Below are 19,977 nucleotides of genomic sequence, written 5' to 3'. Positions count from 1 at the left end.
ATCACCGAGGCTTTTGGAGGCTCTAAAATGTGTAGATATCAAATATTATTATTCTGTGAGGCTTTAATACTCAAAAGAAAAAGCCTACAACACCTGGTGTTCCCAAGCGGTCACCCATCCAAGTACTAACCAGGCCCAATGTTGCTTAACTTCGGTGATCGGACGAGAACCGGTGCATTCAACATGGTATGGTCGTAGGCATTTGCGTAAGTGGGAGCGAATTTATATACAACAGCATTGTATTGTAGTCTTATATTCATATATAGGATTACTTTAACTGGCCGCCTTGCGGTTTGCAAAATAGTCACTTAATACATGCAAATTTAGCCACTGTTGTGTTATAATTTATGCAATTCGTAGCCATACAGTGTATCATGACCAACGCACAAACTTTTTGCTTCCAACCATCCACAATACAGTGGAACGGCCCCAAAACAAAGGAGAGATGAATTGGGTCCGAGGAACCTGCTCAACCGGACATTGAACCGGAAGCATGACTTCAGTGGGTTTAGGGCGGTACTTGGGAAAATCATAGCTGAATTGCTTTTAGCCTAATTGTTGTGATAAACTTATTAAATAGGTAAGTATCAACTCTATTTGATAAGTTTTATTTGAATGCACTCTGCGTTAGCGGAGTGCAGCCTAAAGAATGGAACTAAGCGATTTGCACTAACTTAAAAGTTAGTTTAATAAAGGGAAACTTTGCAATTAGTATTGATGTTTCCGAGAGCGTTCCAAATATCAAATACACAGTAAGCACAAGCGGGGGAACAATTAGAATGGCCTATACAAGTATGTGGGGTGTGTTTGGAGCAATGGTTATCGCTGAAATTGTCATTTACAAAAAGTATCCGCGCTCGATGAGGCTTAACTTTTTCGATCACCGAACTTTGTTTTGGTCACCAAATCGTCAATTTTAGTCCGATTTTGCTCATTTTTTGTGGGCAAGCTCCACTTGAGCCATAGTTGGGGATAGAATAAAAAAATCGGGCACAGCGAACCATTTTGGACACGTTTTTACCAATTTTCAAAAAAGTATCCGCGCTCGATGAGGCTTAACTTTTTCGATCACCGAACATGGTTTTGGTCACCAAATCGTCAATTTTAGTCCGATTTTGCTCATTTTTTGTGGGCAAGCTCCACTTGAGCCATAGTCGGGGATAGAATAAAAAAATCGGGCACAGCGAACCATTTTGGACACGTTTTTACCAATTTTCAAAAAAGTATCCGCGCTCGATGAGGCTTAACTTTTTCGATCATCGAACTTTGTTTTGGTCACCAAATCGTCAATTTTAGTCCGATTTTGCTCATTTTTTGTGGGCAAGCTCCACTTGAGCCATAGTTGGGGATAGAATAAAAAAATCGGGCACAGCGAACCATTTTGGACACGTTTTTACCAATTTTCAAAAAAGTATCCGCGCTCGATGAGGCTTAACTTTTTCGATCACCGAACATGGTTTTGGTCACCAAATCGTCAATTTTAGTCCGATTTTGCTCATTTTTTGTGGGCAAGCTCCACTTGAGCCATAGTCGGGGATAGAATAAAAAAATCGGGCACAGCGAACCATTTTGGACACGTTTTTACCAATTTTCAAAAAAGTATCCGCGCTCGATGAGGCTTAACTTTTTCGATCACCGAACTTTGTTTTGGTCACCAAATCGTCAATTTTAGTCCGATTTTGCTCATTTTTTGTGGGCAAGCTCCACTTGAGCCATAGTTGGGGATAGAATAAAAAAATCGGGCACAGCGAACCATTTTGGACACGTTTTTACCAATTTTCAAAAAAGTATCCGCGCTCGATGAGGCTTAACTTTTTCGATCACCGAACATGGTTTTGGTCACCAAATCGTCAATTTTAGTCCGATTTTGCTCATTTTTTGTGGGCAAGCTCCACTTGAGCCATAGTCGGGGATAGAATAAAAAAATCGGGCACAGCGAACCATTTTGGACACGTTTTTACCAATTTTCAAAAAAGTATCCGCGCTCGATGAGGCTTAACTTTTTCGATCACCGAACTTGGTTTTGGTCACCAAATCGTCAATTTTAGTCCGATTTTGCTCATTTTTTGTGGGCAAGCTCCACTTGAGCCATGGTTGGGGATAAAATAAAAAAATCGGGCACAGCGAACCATTTTGGACACGTTTTTACCGATTTTCAAAAAAGTATCCGCGCTCGATGAGGCTTAACTTTTTCGATCACCGAGGCTTTTGGAGGCTCTAAAATGTGTAGATATCAAATATTATTATTCTGTGAGGCTTTAATACTCAAAAGAAAAAGCCTACAACACCTGGTGTTCCCAAGCGGTCACCCATCCAAGTACTAACCAGGCCCAATGTTGCTTAACTTCGGTGATCGGACGAGAACCGGTGCATTCAACATGGTATGGTCGTAGGCATTTGCGTAAGTGGGAGCGAATTTATATACAACAGCATTGTATTGTAGTCTTATATTCATATATAGGATTACTTTAACTGGCCGCCTTGCGGTTTGCAAAATAGTCACTTAATACATGCAAATTTAGCCACTGTTGTGTTATAATTTATGCAATTCGTAGCCATACAGTGTATCATGACCAACGCACAAACTTTTTGCTTCCAACCATCCACAATACAGTGGAACGGCCCCAAAACAAAGGAGAGATGAATTGGGTCCCAGGAACCTGCTCAACCGGACATTGAACCGGAAGCATGACTTCAGTGGGTTTAGGCCGGTACTTGGGAAAATCATAGCTGAATTGCTTTTAGCCTAATTGTTGTGATAAACTTATTAAATAGGTAAGTATCAACTCTATTTGATAAGTTTTATTTGAATGCACTCTGCGTTAGCGGAGTGCAGCCTAAAGAATGGAACTAAGCGATTTGCACTAACTTAAAAGTTAGTTTAATAAAGGGAAACTTTGCAATTAGTATTGATGTTTCCGAGAGCGTTCCAAATATCAAATACACAGTAAGCACAAGCGGGGGAACAATTAGAATGGCCTATACAAGTATGTGGGGTGTGTTTGGAGCAATGGTTATCGCTGAAATTGTCATTTACAAAAAGTATCCGCGCTCGATGAGGCTTAACTTTTTCGATCACCGAACTTTGTTTTGGTCACCAAATCGTCAATTTTAGTCCGATTTTGCTCATTTTTTGTGGGCAAGCTCCACTTGAGCCATAGTTGGGGATAGAATAAAAAAATCGGGCACAGCGAACCATTTTGGACACGTTTTTACCAATTTTCAAAAAAGTATCCGCGCTCGATGAGGCTTAACTTTTTCGATCACCGAACATGGTTTTGGTCACCAAATCGTCAATTTTAGTCCGATTTTGCTCATTTTTTGTGGGCAAGCTCCACTTGAGCCATAGTCGGGGATAGAATAAAAAAATCGGGCACAGCGAACCATTTTGGACACGTTTTTACCAATTTTCAAAAAAGTATCCGCGCTCGATGAGGCTTAACTTTTTCGATCACCGAACTTTGTTTTGGTCACCAAATCGTCAATTTTAGTCCGATTTTGCTCATTTTTTGTGGGCAAGCTCCACTTGAGCCATAGTTGGGGATAGAATAAAAAAATCGGGCACAGCGAACCATTTTGGACACGTTTTTACCAATTTTCAAAAAAGTATCCGCGCTCGATGAGGCTTAACTTTTTCGATCACCGAACATGGTTTTGGTCACCAAATCGTCAATTTTAGTCCGATTTTGCTCATTTTTTGTGGGCAAGCTCCACTTGAGCCATAGTCGGGGATAGAATAAAAAAATCGGGCACAGCGAACCATTTTGGACACGTTTTTACCAATTTTCAAAAAAGTATCCGCGCTCGATGAGGCTTAACTTTTTCGATCACCGAACTTTGTTTTGGTCACCAAATCGTCAATTTTAGTCCGATTTTGCTCATTTTTTGTGGGCAAGCTCCACTTGAGCCATAGTTGGGGATAGAATAAAAAAATCGGGCACAGCGAACCATTTTGGACACGTTTTTACCAATTTTCAAAAAAGTATCCGCGCTCGATGAGGCTTAACTTTTTCGATCACCGAACATGGTTTTGGTCACCAAATCGTCAATTTTAGTCCGATTTTGCTCATTTTTTGTGGGCAAGCTCCACTTGAGCCATAGTCGGGGATAGAATAAAAAAATCGGGCACAGCGAACCATTTTGGACACGTTTTTACCAATTTTCAAAAAAGTATCCGCGCTCGATGAGGCTTAACTTTTTCGATCACCGAACTTTGTTTTGGTCACCAAATCGTCAATTTTAGTCCGATTTTGCTCATTTTTTGTGGGCAAGCTCCACTTGAGCCATAGTTGGGGATAGAATAAAAAAATCGGGCACAGCGAACCATTTTGGACACGTTTTTACCAATTTTCAAAAAAGTATCCGCGCTCGATGAGGCTTAACTTTTTCGATCACCGAACATGGTTTTGGTCACCAAATCGTCAATTTTAGTCCGATTTTGCTCATTTTTTGTGGGCAAGCTCCACTTGAGCCATAGTCGGGGATAGAATAAAAAAATCGGGCACAGCGAACCATTTTGGACACGTTTTTACCAATTTTCAAAAAAGTATCCGCGCTCGATGAGGCTTAACTTTTTCGATCACCGAGGCTTTTGGAGGCTCTAAAATGTGTAGATATCAAATATTATTATTCTGTGAGGCTTTAATACTCAAAAGAAAAAGCCTACAACACCTGGTGTTCCCAAGCGGTCACCCATCCAAGTACTAACCAGGCCCAATGTTGCTTAACTTCGGTGATCGGACGAGAACCGGTGCATTCAACATGGTATGGTCGTAGGCATTTGCGTAAGTGGGAGCGAATTTATATACAACAGCATTGTATTGTAGTCTTATATTCATATATAGGATTACTTTAACTGGCCGCCTTGCGGTTTGCAAAATAGTCACTTAATACATGCAAATTTAGCCACTGTTGTGTTATAATTTATGCAATTCGTAGCCATACAGTGTATCATGACCAACGCACAAACTTTTTGCTTCCAACCATCCACAATACAGTGGAACGGCCCCAAAACAAAGGAGAGATGAATTGGGTCCCAGGAACCTGCTCAACCGGACATTGAACCGGAAGCATGACTTCAGTGGGTTTAGGCCGGTACTTGGGAAAATCATAGCTGAATTGCTTTTAGCCTAATTGTTGTGATAAACTTATTAAATAGGTAAGTATCAACTCTATTTGATAAGTTTTATTTGAATGCACTCTGCGTTAGCGGAGTGCAGCCTAAAGAATGGAACTAAGCGATTTGCACTAACTTAAAAGTTAGTTTAATAAAGGGAAACTTTGCAATTAGTATTGATGTTTCCGAGAGCGTTCCAAATATCAAATACACAGTAAGCACAAGCGGGGGAACAATTAGAATGGCCTATACAAGTATGTGGGGTGTGTTTGGAGCAATGGTTATCGCTGAAATTGTCATTTACAAAAAGTATCCGCGCTCGATGAGGCTTAACTTTTTCGATCACCGAACTTTGTTTTGGTCACCAAATCGTCAATTTTAGTCCGATTTTGCTCATTTTTTGTGGGCAAGCTCCACTTGAGCCATAGTTGGGGATAGAATAAAAAAATCGGGCACAGCGAACCATTTTGGACACGTTTTTACCAATTTTCAAAAAAGTATCCGCGCTCGATGAGGCTTAACTTTTTCGATCACCGAACATGGTTTTGGTCACCAAATCGTCAATTTTAGTCCGATTTTGCTCATTTTTTGTGGGCAAGCTCCACTTGAGCCATAGTCGGGGATAGAATAAAAAAATCGGGCACAGCGAACCATTTTGGACACGTTTTTACCAATTTTCAAAAAAGTATCCGCGCTCGATGAGGCTTAACTTTTTCGATCACCGAACTTTGTTTTGGTCACCAAATCGTCAATTTTAGTCCGATTTTGCTCATTTTTTGTGGGCAAGCTCCACTTGAGCCATAGTTGGGGATAGAATAAAAAAATCGGGCACAGCGAACCATTTTGGACACGTTTTTACCAATTTTCAAAAAAGTATCCGCGCTCGATGAGGCTTAACTTTTTCGATCACCGAACATGGTTTTGGTCACCAAATCGTCAATTTTAGTCCGATTTTGCTCATTTTTTGTGGGCAAGCTCCACTTGAGCCATAGTTGGGGATAGAATAAAAAAATCGGGCACAGCGAACCATTTTGGACACGTTTTTACCAATTTTCAAAAAAGTATCCGCGCTCGATGAGGCTTAACTTTTTCGATCACCGAACATGGTTTTGGTCACCAAATCGTCAATTTTAGTCCGATTTTGCTCATTTTTTGTGGGCAAGCTCCACTTGAGCCATAGTCGGGGATAGAATAAAAAAATCGGGCACAGCGAACCATTTTGGACACGTTTTTACCAATTTTCAAAAAAGTATCCGCGCTCGATGAGGCTTAACTTTTTCGATCACCGAACTTTGTTTTGGTCACCAAATCGTCAATTTTAGTCCGATTTTGCTCATTTTTTGTGGGCAAGCTCCACTTGAGCCATAGTTGGGGATAGAATAAAAAAATCGGGCACAGCGAACCATTTTGGACACGTTTTTACCAATTTTCAAAAAAGTATCCGCGCTCGATGAGGCTTAACTTTTTCGATCACCGAACATGGTTTTGGTCACCAAATCGTCAATTTTAGTCCGATTTTGCTCATTTTTTGTGGGCAAGCTCCACTTGAGCCATAGTCGGGGATAGAATAAAAAAATCGGGCACAGCGAACCATTTTGGACACGTTTTTACCAATTTTCAAAAAAGTATCCGCGCTCGATGAGGCTTAACTTTTTCGATCACCGAACTTTGTTTTGGTCACCAAATCGTCAATTTTAGTCCGATTTTGCTCATTTTTTGTGGGCAAGCTCCACTTGAGCCATAGTTGGGGATAGAATAAAAAAATCGGGCACAGCGAACCATTTTGGACACGTTTTTACCAATTTTCAAAAAAGTATCCGCGCTCGATGAGGCTTAACTTTTTCGATCACCGAACATGGTTTTGGTCACCAAATCGTCAATTTTAGTCCGATTTTGCTCATTTTTTGTGGGCAAGCTCCACTTGAGCCATAGTCGGGGATAGAATAAAAAAATCGGGCACAGCGAACCATTTTGGACACGTTTTTACCAATTTTCAAAAAAGTATCCGCGCTCGATGAGGCTTAACTTTTTCGATCACCGAACTTTGTTTTGGTCACCAAATCGTCAATTTTAGTCCGATTTTGCTCATTTTTTGTGGGCAAGCTCCACTTGAGCCATAGTTGGGGATAGAATAAAAAAATCGGGCACAGCGAACCATTTTGGACACGTTTTTACCAATTTTCAAAAAAGTATCCGCGCTCGATGAGGCTTAACTTTTTCGATCACCGAACATGGTTTTGGTCACCAAATCGTCAATTTTAGTCCGATTTTGCTCATTTTTTGTGGGCAAGCTCCACTTGAGCCATAGTCGGGGATAGAATAAAAAAATCGGGCACAGCGAACCATTTTGGACACGTTTTTACCAATTTTCAAAAAAGTATCCGCGCTCGATGAGGCTTAACTTTTTCGATCACCGAGGCTTTTGGAGGCTCTAAAATGTGTAGATATCAAATATTATTATTCTGTGAGGCTTTAATACTCAAAAGAAAAAGCCTACAACACCTGGTGTTCCCAAGCGGTCACCCATCCAAGTACTAACCAGGCCCAATGTTGCTTAACTTCGGTGATCGGACGAGAACCGGTGCATTCAACATGGTATGGTCGTAGGCATTTGCGTAAGTGGGAGCGAATTTATATACAACAGCATTGTATTGTAGTCTTATATTCATATATAGGATTACTTTAACTGGCCGCCTTGCGGTTTGCAAAATAGTCACTTAATACATGCAAATTTAGCCACTGTTGTGTTATAATTTATGCAATTCGTAGCCATACAGTGTATCATGACCAACGCACAAACTTTTTGCTTCCAACCATCCACAATACAGTGGAACGGCCCCAAAACAAAGGAGAGATGAATTGGGTCCCAGGAACCTGCTCAACCGGACATTGAACCGGAAGCATGACTTCAGTGGGTTTAGGCCGGTACTTGGGAAAATCATAGCTGAATTGCTTTTAGCCTAATTGTTGTGATAAACTTATTAAATAGGTAAGTATCAACTCTATTTGATAAGTTTTATTTGAATGCACTCTGCGTTAGCGGAGTGCAGCCTAAAGAATGGAACTAAGCGATTTGCACTAACTTAAAAGTTAGTTTAATAAAGGGAAACTTTGCAATTAGTATTGATGTTTCCGAGAGCGTTCCAAATATCAAATACACAGTAAGCACAAGCGGGGGAACAATTAGAATGGCCTATACAAGTATGTGGGGTGTGTTTGGAGCAATGGTTATCGCTGAAATTGTCATTTACAAAAAGTATCCGCGCTCGATGAGGCTTAACTTTTTCGATCACCGAACTTTGTTTTGGTCACCAAATCGTCAATTTTAGTCCGATTTTGCTCATTTTTTGTGGGCAAGCTCCACTTGAGCCATAGTTGGGGATAGAATAAAAAAATCGGGCACAGCGAACCATTTTGGACACGTTTTTACCAATTTTCAAAAAAGTATCCGCGCTCGATGAGGCTTAACTTTTTCGATCACCGAACATGGTTTTGGTCACCAAATCGTCAATTTTAGTCCGATTTTGCTCATTTTTTGTGGGCAAGCTCCACTTGAGCCATAGTCGGGGATAGAATAAAAAAATCGGGCACAGCGAACCATTTTGGACACGTTTTTACCAATTTTCAAAAAAGTATCCGCGCTCGATGAGGCTTAACTTTTTCGATCACCGAACTTTGTTTTGGTCACCAAATCGTCAATTTTAGTCCGATTTTGCTCATTTTTTGTGGGCAAGCTCCACTTGAGCCATAGTTGGGGATAGAATAAAAAAATCGGGCACAGCGAACCATTTTGGACACGTTTTTACCAATTTTCAAAAAAGTATCCGCGCTCGATGAGGCTTAACTTTTTCGATCACCGAACATGGTTTTGGTCACCAAATCGTCAATTTTAGTCCGATTTTGCTCATTTTTTGTGGGCAAGCTCCACTTGAGCCATAGTCGGGGATAGAATAAAAAAATCGGGCACAGCGAACCATTTTGGACACGTTTTTACCAATTTTCAAAAAAGTATCCGCGCTCGATGAGGCTTAACTTTTTCGATCACCGAACTTTGTTTTGGTCACCAAATCGTCAATTTTAGTCCGATTTTGCTCATTTTTTGTGGGCAAGCTCCACTTGAGCCATAGTTGGGGATAGAATAAAAAAATCGGGCACAGCGAACCATTTTGGACACGTTTTTACCAATTTTCAAAAAAGTATCCGCGCTCGATGAGGCTTAACTTTTTCGATCACCGAACATGGTTTTGGTCACCAAATCGTCAATTTTAGTCCGATTTTGCTCATTTTTTGTGGGCAAGCTCCACTTGAGCCATAGTCGGGGATAGAATAAAAAAATCGGGCACAGCGAACCATTTTGGACACGTTTTTACCAATTTTCAAAAAAGTATCCGCGCTCGATGAGGCTTAACTTTTTCGATCACCGAGGCTTTTGGAGGCTCTAAAATGTGTAGATATCAAATATTATTATTCTGTGAGGCTTTAATACTCAAAAGAAAAAGCCTACAACACCTGGTGTTCCCAAGCGGTCACCCATCCAAGTACTAACCAGGCCCAATGTTGCTTAACTTCGGTGATCGGACGAGAACCGGTGCATTCAACATGGTATGGTCGTAGGCATTTGCGTAAGTGGGAGCGAATTTATATACAACAGCATTGTATTGTAGTCTTATATTCATATATAGGATTACTTTAACTGGCCGCCTTGCGGTTTGCAAAATAGTCACTTAATACATGCAAATTTAGCCACTGTTGTGTTATAATTTATGCAATTCGTAGCCATACAGTGTATCATGACCAACGCACAAACTTTTTGCTTCCAACCATCCACAATACAGTGGAACGGCCCCAAAACAAAGGAGAGATGAATTGGGTCCCAGGAACCTGCTCAACCGGACATTGAACCGGAAGCATGACTTCAGTGGGTTTAGGCCGGTACTTGGGAAAATCATAGCTGAATTGCTTTTAGCCTAATTGTTGTGATAAACTTATTAAATAGGTAAGTATCAACTCTATTTGATAAGTTTTATTTGAATGCACTCTGCGTTAGCGGAGTGCAGCCTAAAGAATGGAACTAAGCGATTTGCACTAACTTAAAAGTTAGTTTAATAAAGGGAAACTTTGCAATTAGTATTGATGTTTCCGAGAGCGTTCCAAATATCAAATACACAGTAAGCACAAGCGGGGGAACAATTAGAATGGCCTATACAAGTATGTGGGGTGTGTTTGGAGCAATGGTTATCGCTGAAATTGTCATTTACAAAAAGTATCCGCGCTCGATGAGGCTTAACTTTTTCGATCACCGAACTTTGTTTTGGTCACCAAATCGTCAATTTTAGTCCGATTTTGCTCATTTTTTGTGGGCAAGCTCCACTTGAGCCATAGTTGGGGATAGAATAAAAAAATCGGGCACAGCGAACCATTTTGGACACGTTTTTACCAATTTTCAAAAAAGTATCCGCGCTCGATGAGGCTTAACTTTTTCGATCACCGAACATGGTTTTGGTCACCAAATCGTCAATTTTAGTCCGATTTTGCTCATTTTTTGTGGGCAAGCTCCACTTGAGCCATAGTCGGGGATAGAATAAAAAAATCGGGCACAGCGAACCATTTTGGACACGTTTTTACCAATTTTCAAAAAAGTATCCGCGCTCGATGAGGCTTAACTTTTTCGATCACCGAACTTTGTTTTGGTCACCAAATCGTCAATTTTAGTCCGATTTTGCTCATTTTTTGTGGGCAAGCTCCACTTGAGCCATAGTTGGGGATAGAATAAAAAAATCGGGCACAGCGAACCATTTTGGACACGTTTTTACCAATTTTCAAAAAAGTATCCGCGCTCGATGAGGCTTAACTTTTTCGATCACCGAACATGGTTTTGGTCACCAAATCGTCAATTTTAGTCCGATTTTGCTCATTTTTTGTGGGCAAGCTCCACTTGAGCCATGGTTGGGGATAAAATAAAAAAATCGGGCACAGCGAACCATTTTGGACACGTTTTTACCGATTTTCAAAAAAGTATCCGCGCTCGATGAGGCTTAACTTTTTCGATCACCGAGGCTTTTGGAGGCTCTAAAATGTGTAGATATCAAATATTATTATTCTGTGAGGCTTTAATACTCAAAAGAAAAAGCCTACAACACCTGGTGTTCCCAAGCGGTCACCCATCCAAGTACTAACCAGGCCCAATGTTGCTTAACTTCGGTGATCGGACGAGAACCGGTGCATTCAACATGGTATGGTCGTAGGCATTTGCGTAAGTGGGAGCGAATTTATATACAACAGCATTGTATTGTAGTCTTATATTCATATATAGGATTACTTTAACTGGCCGCCTTGCGGTTTGCAAAATAGTCACTTAATACATGCAAATTTAGCCACTGTTGTGTTATAATTTATGCAATTCGTAGCCATACAGTGTATCATGACCAACGCACAAACTTTTTGCTTCCAACCATCCACAATACAGTGGAACGGCCCCAAAACAAAGGAGAGATGAATTGGGTCCCAGGAACCTGCTCAACCGGACATTGAACCGGAAGCATGACTTCAGTGGGTTTAGGCCGGTACTTGGGAAAATCATAGCTGAATTGCTTTTAGCCTAATTGTTGTGATAAACTTATTAAATAGGTAAGTATCAACTCTATTTGATAAGTTTTATTTGAATGCACTCTGCGTTAGCGGAGTGCAGCCTAAAGAATGGAACTAAGCGATTTGCACTAACTTAAAAGTTAGTTTAATAAAGGGAAACTTTGCAATTAGTATTGATGTTTCCGAGAGCGTTCCAAATATCAAATACACAGTAAGCACAAGCGGGGGAACAATTAGAATGGCCTATACAAGTATGTGGGGTGTGTTTGGAGCAATGGTTATCGCTGAAATTGTCATTTACAAAAAGTATCCGCGCTCGATGAGGCTTAACTTTTTCGATCACCGAACTTTGTTTTGGTCACCAAATCGTCAATTTTAGTCCGATTTTGCTCATTTTTTGTGGGCAAGCTCCACTTGAGCCATAGTTGGGGATAGAATAAAAAAATCGGGCACAGCGAACCATTTTGGACACGTTTTTACCAATTTTCAAAAAAGTATCCGCGCTCGATGAGGCTTAACTTTTTCGATCACCGAACATGGTTTTGGTCACCAAATCGTCAATTTTAGTCCGATTTTGCTCATTTTTTGTGGGCAAGCTCCACTTGAGCCATAGTCGGGGATAGAATAAAAAAATCGGGCACAGCGAACCATTTTGGACACGTTTTTACCAATTTTCAAAAAAGTATCCGCGCTCGATGAGGCTTAACTTTTTCGATCACCGAACTTTGTTTTGGTCACCAAATCGTCAATTTTAGTCCGATTTTGCTCATTTTTTGTGGGCAAGCTCCACTTGAGCCATAGTTGGGGATAGAATAAAAAAATCGGGCACAGCGAACCATTTTGGACACGTTTTTACCAATTTTCAAAAAAGTATCCGCGCTCGATGAGGCTTAACTTTTTCGATCACCGAACATGGTTTTGGTCACCAAATCGTCAATTTTAGTCCGATTTTGCTCATTTTTTGTGGGCAAGCTCCACTTGAGCCATAGTCGGGGATAGAATAAAAAAATCGGGCACAGCGAACCATTTTGGACACGTTTTTACCAATTTTCAAAAAAGTATCCGCGCTCGATGAGGCTTAACTTTTTCGATCACCGAACTTTGTTTTGGTCACCAAATCGTCAATTTTAGTCCGATTTTGCTCATTTTTTGTGGGCAAGCTCCACTTGAGCCATAGTTGGGGATAGAATAAAAAAATCGGGCACAGCGAACCATTTTGGACACGTTTTTACCAATTTTCAAAAAAGTATCCGCGCTCGATGAGGCTTAACTTTTTCGATCACCGAACATGGTTTTGGTCACCAAATCGTCAATTTTAGTCCGATTTTGCTCATTTTTTGTGGGCAAGCTCCACTTGAGCCATAGTCGGGGATAGAATAAAAAAATCGGGCACAGCGAACCATTTTGGACACGTTTTTACCAATTTTCAAAAAAGTATCCGCGCTCGATGAGGCTTAACTTTTTCGATCACCGAACTTTGTTTTGGTCACCAAATCGTCAATTTTAGTCCGATTTTGCTCATTTTTTGTGGGCAAGCTCCACTTGAGCCATAGTTGGGGATAGAATAAAAAAATCGGGCACAGCGAACCATTTTGGACACGTTTTTACCAATTTTCAAAAAAGTATCCGCGCTCGATGAGGCTTAACTTTTTCGATCACCGAACATGGTTTTGGTCACCAAATCGTCAATTTTAGTCCGATTTTGCTCATTTTTTGTGGGCAAGCTCCACTTGAGCCATAGTCGGGGATAGAATAAAAAAATCGGGCACAGCGAACCATTTTGGACACGTTTTTACCAATTTTCAAAAAAGTATCCGCGCTCGATGAGGCTTAACTTTTTCGATCACCGAACTTGGTTTTGGTCACCAAATCGTCAATTTTAGTCCGATTTTGCTCATTTTTTGTGGGCAAGCTCCACTTGAGCCATGGTTGGGGATAAAATAAAAAAATCGGGCACAGCGAACCATTTTGGACACGTTTTTACCGATTTTCAAAAAAGTATCCGCGCTCGATGAGGCTTAACTTTTTCGATCACCGAGGCTTTTGGAGGCTCTAAAATGTGTAGATATCAAATATTATTATTCTGTGAGGCTTTAATACTCAAAAGAAAAAGCCTACAACACCTGGTGTTCCCAAGCGGTCACCCATCCAAGTACTAACCAGGCCCAATGTTGCTTAACTTCGGTGATCGGACGAGAACCGGTGCATTCAACATGGTATGGTCGTAGGCATTTGCGTAAGTGGGAGCGAATTTATATACAACAGCATTGTATTGTAGTCTTATATTCATATATAGGATTACTTTAACTGGCCGCCTTGCGGTTTGCAAAATAGTCACTTAATACATGCAAATTTAGCCACTGTTGTGTTATAATTTATGCAATTCGTAGCCATACAGTGTATCATGACCAACGCACAAACTTTTTGCTTCCAACCATCCACAATACAGTGGAACGGCCCCAAAACAAAGGAGAGATGAATTGGGTCCCAGGAACCTGCTCAACCGGACATTGAACCGGAAGCATGACTTCAGTGGGTTTAGGCCGGTACTTGGGAAAATCATAGCTGAATTGCTTTTAGCCTAATTGTTGTGATAAACTTATTAAATAGGTAAGTATCAACTCTATTTGATAAGTTTTATTTGAATGCACTCTGCGTTAGCGGAGTGCAGCCTAAAGAATGGAACTAAGCGATTTGCACTAACTTAAAAGTTAGTTTAATAAAGGGAAACTTTGCAATTAGTATTGATGTTTCCGAGAGCGTTCCAAATATCAAATACACAGTAAGCACAAGCGGGGGAACAATTAGAATGGCCTATACAAGTATGTGGGGTGTGTTTGGAGCAATGGTTATCGCTGAAATTGTCATTTACAAAAAGTATCCGCGCTCGATGAGGCTTAACTTTTTCGATCACCGAACTTTGTTTTGGTCACCAAATCGTCAATTTTAGTCCGATTTTGCTCATTTTTTGTGGGCAAGCTCCACTTGAGCCATAGTTGGGGATAGAATAAAAAAATCGGGCACAGCGAACCATTTTGGACACGTTTTTACCAATTTTCAAAAAAGTATCCGCGCTCGATGAGGCTTAACTTTTTCGATCACCGAACATGGTTTTGGTCACCAAATCGTCAATTTTAGTCCGATTTTGCTCATTTTTTGTGGGCAAGCTCCACTTGAGCCATAGTCGGGGATAGAATAAAAAAATCGGGCACAGCGAACCATTTTGGACACGTTTTTACCAATTTTCAAAAAAGTATCCGCGCTCGATGAGGCTTAACTTTTTCGATCACCGAACTTTGTTTTGGTCACCAAATCGTCAATTTTAGTCCGATTTTGCTCATTTTTTGTGGGCAAGCTCCACTTGAGCCATAGTTGGGGATAGAATAAAAAAATCGGGCACAGCGAACCATTTTGGACACGTTTTTACCAATTTTCAAAAAAGTATCCGCGCTCGATGAGGCTTAACTTTTTCGATCACCGAACATGGTTTTGGTCACCAAATCGTCAATTTTAGTCCGATTTTGCTCATTTTTTGTGGGCAAGCTCCACTTGAGCCATAGTCGGGGATAGAATAAAAAAATCGGGCACAGCGAACCATTTTGGACACGTTTTTACCAATTTTCAAAAAAGTATCCGCGCTCGATGAGGCTTAACTTTTTCGATCACCGAGGCTTTTGGAGGCTCTAAAATGTGTAGATATCAAATATTATTATTCTGTGAGGCTTTAATACTCAAAAGAAAAAGCCTACAACACCTGGTGTTCCCAAGCGGTCACCCATCCAAGTACTAACCAGGCCCAATGTTGCTTAACTTCGGTGATCGGACGAGAACCGGTGCATTCAACATGGTATGGTCGTAGGCATTTGCGTAAGTGGGAGCGAATTTATATACAACAGCATTGTATTGTAGTCTTATATTCATATATAGGATTACTTTAACTGGCCGCCTTGCGGTTTGCAAAATAGTCACTTAATACATGCAAATTTAGCCACTGTTGTGTTATAATTTATGCAATTCGTAGCCATACAGTGTATCATGACCAACGCACAAACTTTTTGCTTCCAACCATCCACAATACAGTGGAACGGCCCCAAAACAAAGGAGAGATGAATTGGGTCCCAGGAACCTGCTCAACCGGACATTGAACCGGAAGCATGACTTCAGTGGGTTTAGGCCGGTACTTGGGAAAATCATAGCTGAATTGCTTTTAGCCTAATTGTTGTGATAAACTTATTAAATAGGTAAGTATCAACTCTATTTGATAAGTTTTATTTGAATGCACTCTGCGTTAGCGGAGTGCAGCCTAAAGAATGGAACTAAGCGATTTGCACTAACTTAAAAGTTAGTTTAATAAAGGGAAACTTTGCAATTAGTATTGATGTTTCCGAGAGCGTTCCAAATATCAAATACACAGTAAGCACAAGCGGGGGAACAATTAGAATGGCCTATACAAGTATGTGGGGTGTGTTTGGAGCAATGGTTATCGCTGAAATTGTCATTTACAAAAAATTATCCGCGCTCGATGAGGCTTAACTTTTTCGATCACCGAACTTTGTTTTGGTCACCAAATCGTCAATTTTAGTCCGATTTTGCTCATTTTTTGTGGGCAAGCTCCACTTGAGCCATAGTTGGGGATAGAATAAAAAAATCGGGCACAGCGAACCATTTTGGACACGTTTTTACCAATTTTCAAAAAAGTATCCGCGCTCGATGAGGCTTAACTTTTTCGATCACCGAACATGGTTTTGGTCACCAAATCGTCAATTTTAGTCCGATTTTGCTCATTTTTTGTGGGCAAGCTCCACTTGAGCCATAGTCGGGGATAGAATAAAAAAATCGGGCACAGCGAACCATTTTGGACACGTTTTTACCAATTTTCAAAAAAGTATCCGCGCTCGATGAGGCTTAACTTTTTCGATCACCGAACTTTGTTTTGGTCACCAAATCGTCAATTTTAGTCCGATTTTGCTCATTTTTTGTGGGCAAGCTCCACTTGAGCCATAGTTGGGGATAGAATAAAAAAATCGGGCACAGCGAACCATTTTGGACACGTTTTTACCAATTTTCAAAAAAGTATCCGCGCTCGATGAGGCTTAACTTTTTCGATCACCGAACATGGTTTTGGTCACCAAATCGTCAATTTTAGTCCGATTTTGCTCATTTTTTGTGGGCAAGCTCCACTTGAGCCATAGTCGGGGATAGAATAAAAAAATCGGGCACAGCGAACCATTTTGGACACGTTTTTACCAATTTTCAAAAAAGTATCCGCGCTCGATGAGGCTTAACTTTTTCGATCACCGAACTTTGTTTTGGTCACCAAATCGTCAATTTTAGTCCGATTTTGCTCATTTTTTGTGGGCAAGCTCCACTTGAGCCATAGTTGGGGATAGAATAAAAAAATCGGGCACAGCGAACCATTTTGGACACGTTTTTACCAATTTTCAAAAAAGTATCCGCGCTCGATGAGGCTTAACTTTTTCGATCACCGAACATGGTTTTGGTCACCAAATCGTCAATTTTAGTCCGATTTTGCTCATTTTTTGTGGGCAAGCTCCACTTGAGCCATAGTCGGGGATAGAATAAAAAAATCGGGCACAGCGAACCATTTTGGACACGTTTTTACCAATTTTCAAAAAAGTATCCGCGCTCGATGAGGCTTAACTTTTTCGATCACCGAGGCTTTTGGAGGCTCTAAAATGTGTAGATATCAAATATTATTATTCTGTGAGGCTTTAATACTCAAAAGAAAAAGCCTACAACACCTGGTGTTCCCAAGCGGTCACCCATCCAAGTACTAACCAGGCCCAATGTTGCTTAACTTCGGTGATCGGACGAGAACCGGTGCATTCAACATGGTATGGTCGTAGGCATTTGCGTAAGTGGGAGCGAATTTATATACAACAGCATTGTATTGTAGTCTTATATTCATATATAGGATTACTTTAACTGGCCGCCTTGCGGTTTGCAAAATAGTCACTTAATACATGCAAATTTAGCCACTGTTGTGTTATAATTTATGCAATTCGTAGCCATACAGTGTATCATGACCAACGCACAAACTTTTTGCTTCCAACCATCCACAATACAGTGGAACGGCCCCAAAACAAAGGAGAGATGAATTGGGTCCCAGGAACCTGCTCAACCGGACATTGAACCGGAAGCATGACTTCAGTGGGTTTAGGGCGGTACTTGGGAAAATCATAGCTGAATTGCTTTTAGCCTAATTGTTGTGATAAACTTATTAAATAGGTAAGTATCAACTCTATTTGATAAGTTTTATTTGAATGCACTCTGAGTTAGCGGAGTGCAGCCTAAAGAATGGAACTAAGCGATTTGCACTAACTTAAAAGTTAGTTTAATAAAGGGAAACTTTGCAATTAGTATTGATGTTTCCGAGAGCGTTCCAAATATCAAATACACAGTAAGCACAAGCGGGGGAACAATTAGAATGGCCTATACAAGTATGTGGGGTGTGTTTGGAGCAATGGTTATCGCTGAAATTGTCATTTACAAAAAGTATCCGCGCTCGATGAGGCTTAACTTTTTCGATCACCGAACTTTGTTTTGGTCACCAAATCGTCAATTTTAGTCCGATTTTGCTCATTTTTTGTGGGCAAGCTCCACTTGAGCCATAGTTGGGGATAGAATAAAAAAATCGGGCACAGCGAACCATTTTGGACACGTTTTTACCAATTTTCAAAAAAGTATCCGCGCTCGATGAGGCTTAACTTTTTCGATCACCGAACATGGTTTTGGTCACCAAATCGTCAATTTTAGTCCGATTTTGCTCATTTTTTGTGGGCAAGCTCCACTTGAGCCATAGTCGGGGATAGAATAAAAAAATCGGGCACAGCGAACCATTTTGGACACGTTTTTACCAATTTTCAAAAAAGTATCCGCGCTCGATGAGGCTTAACTTTTTCGATCACCGAACTTTGTTTTGGTCACCAAATCGTCAATTTTAGTCCGATTTTGCTCATTTTTTGTGGGCAAGCTCCACTTGAGCCATAGTTGGGGATAGAATAAAAAAATCGGGCACAGCGAACCATTTTGGACACGTTTTTACCAATTTTCAAAAAAGTATCCGCGCTCGATGAGGCTTAACTTTTTCGATCACCGAACATGGTTTTGGTCACCAAATCGTCAATTTTAGTCCGATTTTGCTCATTTTTTGTGGGCAAGCTCCACTTGAGCCATAGTCGGGGATAGAATAAAAAAATCGGGCACAGCGAACCATTTTGGACACGTTTTTACCAATTTTCAAAAAAGTATCCGCGCTCGATGAGGCTTAACTTTTTCGATCACCGAACTTTGTTTTGGTCACCAAATCGTCAATTTTAGTCCGATTTTGCTCATTTTTTGTGGGCAAGCTCCACTTGAGCCATAGTTGGGGATAGAATAAAAAAATCGGGCACAGCGAACCATTTTGGACACGTTTTTACCAATTTTCAAAAAAGTATCCGCGCTCGATGAGGCTTAACTTTTTCGATCACCGAACATGGTTTTGGTCACCAAATCGTCAATTTTAGTCCGATTTTGCTCATTTTTTGTGGGCAAGCTCCACTTGAGCCATAGTCGGGGATAGAATAAAAAAATCGGGCACAGCGAACCATTTTGGACACGTTTTTACCAATTTTCAAAAAAGTATCCGCGCTCGATGAGGCTTAACTTTTTCGATCACCGAACTTGGTTTTGGTCACCAAATCGTCAATTTTAGTCCGATTTTGCTCATTTTTTGTGGGCAAGCTCCACTTGAGCCATGGTTGGGGATAAAATAAAAAAATCGGGCACAGCGAACCATTTTGGACACGTTTTTACCGATTTTCAAAAAAGTATCCGCGCTCGATGAGGCTTAACTTTTTCGATCACCGAGGCTTTTGGAGGCTCTAAAATGTGTAGATATCAAATATTATTATTCTGTGAGGCTTTAATACTCAAAAGAAAAAGCCTACAACACCTGGTGTTCCCAAGCGGTCACCCATCCAAGTACTAACCAGGCCCAATGTTGCTTAACTTCGGTGATCGGACGAGAACCGGTGCATTCAACATGGTATGGTCGTAGGCATTTGCGTAAGTGGGAGCGAATTTATATACAACAGCATTGTATTGTAGTCTTATATTCATATATAGGATTACTTTAACTGGCCGCCTTGCGGTTTGCAAAATAGTCACTTAATACATGCAAATTTAGCCACTGTTGTGTTATAATTTATGCAATTCGTAGCCATACAGTGTATCATGACCAACGCACAAACTTTTTGCTTCCAACCATC

General features: G+C 40.6%; 1 protein-coding gene and 10 non-coding genes across 11 annotated transcripts in view; 1 reads left to right on the top strand and 10 right to left on the bottom strand.

Annotated features, from left to right (window-relative positions):
• The window catches only part of LOC142345923 (ATP-dependent RNA helicase DHX8-like), a 468,212-nt gene that overhangs the window by 44,593 nt on the left and 403,642 nt on the right, over positions 1-19,977 (top strand). The gene's annotated exons all lie outside the window — the stretch shown is intronic.
• LOC142347458 (5S ribosomal RNA) lies at positions 82-200 on the bottom strand. The gene has a single exon (XR_012760449.1). It is a non-coding gene; the product is annotated as a 5S ribosomal RNA (ribosomal RNA).
• On the bottom strand, positions 2,277-2,395 carry LOC142347457 (5S ribosomal RNA). Its single transcript, XR_012760448.1, has one exon. It is a non-coding gene; the product is annotated as a 5S ribosomal RNA (ribosomal RNA).
• LOC142347456 (5S ribosomal RNA) lies at positions 4,660-4,778 on the bottom strand. Its single transcript, XR_012760447.1, has one exon. It is a non-coding gene; the product is annotated as a 5S ribosomal RNA (ribosomal RNA).
• LOC142347455 (5S ribosomal RNA) lies at positions 7,607-7,725 on the bottom strand. Its single transcript, XR_012760446.1, has one exon. It is a non-coding gene; the product is annotated as a 5S ribosomal RNA (ribosomal RNA).
• Positions 9,614-9,732, bottom strand: LOC142347454 (5S ribosomal RNA). The gene has a single exon (XR_012760445.1). It is a non-coding gene; the product is annotated as a 5S ribosomal RNA (ribosomal RNA).
• Positions 11,245-11,363, bottom strand: LOC142347451 (5S ribosomal RNA). Its single transcript, XR_012760443.1, has one exon. It is a non-coding gene; the product is annotated as a 5S ribosomal RNA (ribosomal RNA).
• On the bottom strand, positions 13,816-13,934 carry LOC142347450 (5S ribosomal RNA). The gene has a single exon (XR_012760442.1). It is a non-coding gene; the product is annotated as a 5S ribosomal RNA (ribosomal RNA).
• LOC142347449 (5S ribosomal RNA) lies at positions 15,447-15,565 on the bottom strand. Its single transcript, XR_012760441.1, has one exon. It is a non-coding gene; the product is annotated as a 5S ribosomal RNA (ribosomal RNA).
• Positions 17,455-17,573, bottom strand: LOC142347448 (5S ribosomal RNA). Its single transcript, XR_012760440.1, has one exon. It is a non-coding gene; the product is annotated as a 5S ribosomal RNA (ribosomal RNA).
• On the bottom strand, positions 19,650-19,768 carry LOC142347447 (5S ribosomal RNA). Its single transcript, XR_012760439.1, has one exon. It is a non-coding gene; the product is annotated as a 5S ribosomal RNA (ribosomal RNA).

The sequence above is a fragment of the Convolutriloba macropyga genome, chromosome 9, assembly GCF_964194025.1.
Source record: "Convolutriloba macropyga chromosome 9, txConMacr16.3, whole genome shotgun sequence".
Taxonomy (NCBI): domain Eukaryota; kingdom Metazoa; phylum Xenacoelomorpha; order Acoela; family Convolutidae; genus Convolutriloba; species Convolutriloba macropyga.
The sequence above is the reverse complement of the archived record's forward strand: the minus strand, read 5'-3'. Positions and strand labels throughout refer to the sequence as shown.